We start from the raw sequence: 4,367 nt of genomic DNA on the forward strand, positions 1-4,367 counted from the left end.
TAGGGAGAGGGTGGCTGGGGAGGGTATGTGTTATGGTGAGTGCTGTGATGATTCACAGATCTGTATCCCTGGGACAAATACTACATTATATGTTAATAAAAATAATTTTTTTTTTAAAAGGAATTTTAGTTTTTAAAAATTCCATCTGGTGCCCCTGGTTGGCTCAGTCGGTTCAGTGTCTGCCTTTGTCTCAGGTCATGATCCCAGGGTCCTCGGATCAAACCCCATGTCAGTGTCCCTGCTCAGCAGGCAGTCTGCTTCTACCTCTCCTGCCCTGGCCCTACCCTCTCTCATGCTCTAATTAAATTAAAAATGAATTAAAATTTTAAAAAATTTTAAATCATCAACTTCATCAACTATTAGTTTACAGAATCAGTGGGGACTCTAGAAATGGACACTGCTCTGGTGTAATACTGAATATGGACAAATGAGACAAATGAGCCAGTATCATTAGCAAAGAAACAGAATGGCAGGAAGCAAAAGGTACACACCATGGTTCTAAAGGTCCTAAGACATATTAGCAATGTGTGGTTGCTGAGTCTTGATTCAAAGCACACAACTATAAAATACTTTTTTTTTTTTAAGATTTTATTTATTTATTTGAGAGAGAGACAGTGAGAGAGAGCATGAGCAAGGAGAAGGTCAGAAGGGGAAGCAGACTCCCCATGGAGCTGGGAGCCCGATGCGGGACTCGATCCCGCAAGTCCGGGATCATGACCTGAGCCGAAGGCAGTCGTCCAAACAACTGAGCCACCCAGGCGTCCCTAAAATGATACTTTCTTAAGACAAACTTTAAAAACAGATTCAGCATCAGATAAGAAATTATTTTGTTAGGTATAATGGCAGGGTATTTTTTAAAACTCCAACTGTTAAAAGGTAAACAGAAATATGGGTGAAATGATATGGTATCTGGCATTTGTACATAAATATGATAGGAAAATAGGTTGAGGAAGAGACAAAACAAAATTTGCCAAGTGTTCTGAACCCAGGCTGTTCAAGTATTTAGAGGTTCATCATTCTGTTGCATTATACATATATATTTTATGGTTTTGACAAATTGAAAGAAAGAGGGAGAGCACAAGCAGGGGGAGTGGCAGACAGGGAAGGAGAAGCAGATACCCCCTTGAGCCAGGAGCCTGATAAGACTTGATCCCAGGATCCTGAGATCGTGACATGAGCTAAAGGCAGACATTTAACTGAGTCACAGGTGCCCCACTGCATTCTTTTAAAAAATTAATTACCAATATAGAACTAGTCAGCTTCCCCACATGACTCAAATTAAGTGTATTCACATCACCTATATCCAAGTCTGGATTGACCAAATTGTAAAATGAACCTGTCCTTGACTTTACATTTCCTCTATCAAAAAAATAAAACAAAACCAATTAATCAACCAAACAAAACTTGAGCTTAAGGATTTAGCTGGAGTCAGCAAAAGAAAAAGAAAAAAAAATCAATCTTAAGAATTAAAAATTGTTTTGACCGATTTATTTACGAACATTCGATCATTTGATCTACTAAGCCAATTACTGACACTGCTCTTGGTGCTGTTATTTGAAATTAATCCTTCTGACCATATTTGAAAAGGTAGCTTGTTAAGTAGTAGTGGATGTTTCCATTTAAAATACTTCATCTGCATAAAGTTTCGCGGGAATCACAAACTTCAAATTGGGGAGGATTTAAAAAGTCAGTGCACCTTCCTGACGAAGTTTTGTCTTCATTTCGTCATGTCAAGATGAGCTTTAGGTACTGGTATGTGCCTACATACTTAAAATGTAATTTTACATTCAAATGACCATACCATTTTAACCACTTTGATGGCCAAAGCTATCTATCAACTGTAGTGAAGAAACGTGTGAAGGTGGAATCCAAGTAGTAAAACTCTCTATTAACCATTACTTTCCATTTCATCACAGCTCATTTAGCAGTAGAACTATGAACAAGAATCGAACTGATGGAGTTTTGGACCAATGATGTGTGCTTTCACAGAAAAGTGGAATCAGGGAAACTTGAGAGTTCAAGTCTCAACTCAGCCACGACCAAGGGACTTGGCCAAATCATTTCCAATTTCTACAGCATCTAGTTCTTCGACATTACTCAGAGGAATAGTTTTCAATTTTATGAACTATAACACTTCACAGGATAATTTGCTGCCAGGTAAGTAATAGCCGGTGTCAATTTTATTTACCTGCTCTGAACATTCTGATGAAAGAGAACACCTGAGAGAGAAGCAGAAGCTGAAACCACCTACTCAGCTGCACTTTAAAAAATGCCTCATAAAAACCTAGCTTTCACAATGGACCAGACTGAAATGTACTAACTGAGCCCATAAATTTCCTAGCAGCAGACATAGGCAGGCTTGGATTATTTGTCTTAGTGATGATTTTTTGTACCTGACACCAAAAGCGAAGGCAACAAAAACAATCATGAACAAGTAGGACTTCATCAAACTAAAAAGCCTCTGTGGAGCAAAGGACATCAGCAAAATGCCCTGGTAACCAGAGGTTCCTCAAAAAGTTAAAAAACAGGGGTGCCTGGGTGGCTCAGTGGGTTAAGCCGCTCCCTTCGGCTCAGGTCATGATCTCAGGGTCCTGGGATCGAGTCCCGCATCGGGCTCTCTGCTCAGCAGGGAGCCTGCTTCCTCCTCTCTCTCTCTCTCTGCCTACTTGTGATCTCTGTCAAATGAATAAATAAAATCTTTAAAAAAAAAAAAAAAAGTTAAAAAACAGAGCTACCCTACAACCCAGCAACTGCACCACTAGGCCTTTACCCAAAGGATACAAAAAACTGGCTCGAAGGGATACATGCACCCGTTTCTAGTAGCATTATCAACAGGAGCCAAACCATGGAAGAGCGCGCTAATATCCACCAATGGATGAACACATAAAGCAGATGTGGTATATGGATCCGACATAGTTATTACTCAGCCACCAAAACGATAAAATCTTGTCATTTGCAGCAACATGGATGGAGTTCAAGTACAATGCTAAGCAAAGAAGTCAGAGGAAGACAAATATAAGGATTCATTCATACAAGGGATTTAAGAAGCTAAACAAACATAGGAGGACAACCAATAAACCAGAGGCAAACCAAGAAACAGATAAGAGGACAGAGAACACACTGCTGGTTACCAGGGCCGGGGGTGGGGTGATTAGGTGAGAAACAGATGACAGGGAGCAAGGAGGCCACTGGCTGTGATGAGGACCTGAGCATCAGGTGTTGTATGGAAGCATGGAATTGCGGAATTCTACACTTGAAACTAGTACTATAATGTATGTTAACTGGAATTCAAATAAAAGCTTGGAACAAAACATAAAGCACCTTGTCACAACATACAGTTCAACTATTATGGCAGCTACTGTATGTGGACTGCATCAGAGACCTGCGATTAATTTATGCTGTGCTTCTGAGGCAGAATTTCATCTTTCTTAAATTCCCAGTCAAGTTCAAGAACAGGAGACTTGGGGCACCTGGGTGGCTCAGTTGGTTAAGCCACTGCCTTCGACTCAGGTCATGATCCCAGGGTCTTGGTATTGAGCCCCATACTGGGGTCCTCACTTAGCAAGGAGCCTGCTTCTCCCTCTCCCTCTGCCTGCTAGTCCTGCCAACTAGATAAAATTAAAAACAAAAACAAAAACAAAAAGAACAGGAGCCTTGTTATATTGGCAAATGCCTCCTGTGAATAACAGAGGAGAACCCAGCCTGGTTTCACTGTTTGTCACACAAGAAAATCCCATGTGTTCTATGTTTAAAATGTAAGCCAAACAACTCAAATCTTTGTATAATGCACTTACAAAAATGGCAGTATTTTTGACAAAAAAACCCCCCTGTATCTGAATAATCAGTTATGGTTTTTACAACAAAAAGTATTTCTACCCGGCAGTAGTTCTTACTAAATTAAGTAACACTTACCATGTAGTTTCTACTGTGAAGACAGGTAACTAAGAAAAAATTCCTATAGGCAGACAAAAAGTTTCTTGTGTTAGCCAATTATGGTCTGGAATATTCAGCAGAGGTTTCTTCCCAGGTGTTTTCCAAGCAAATCGTTGTTCTGCTCCATTAGAGATGTAACAGAAATCTAAACTGCTTCATGACCTTAACTGTCATAAGCTGAGGCTCAAATATTTACTTATTACTTCATGTGATATGGAAACTGATGTTCCATAATTTCAAAATTCCTCCACGTGGAATTAAAAATTAAATCCTCAGGCATCAGAATTCCTATTTGTTTGTGACCTGCCAGTTAGACTTGAATGCTAAATGAAGAGTGTATGTGGTTTTATCAAACAACCTGTCACGATGGACCAACTGGAGGCCTTTCGATGAGCGCTATTTATCATCACTGACATCACCCACTGAAGACAGAA

Source organism: Mustela nigripes, chromosome 12, assembly GCF_022355385.1.
Source record: "Mustela nigripes isolate SB6536 chromosome 12, MUSNIG.SB6536, whole genome shotgun sequence".
NCBI lineage: Eukaryota > Metazoa > Chordata > Mammalia > Carnivora > Mustelidae > Mustela > Mustela nigripes.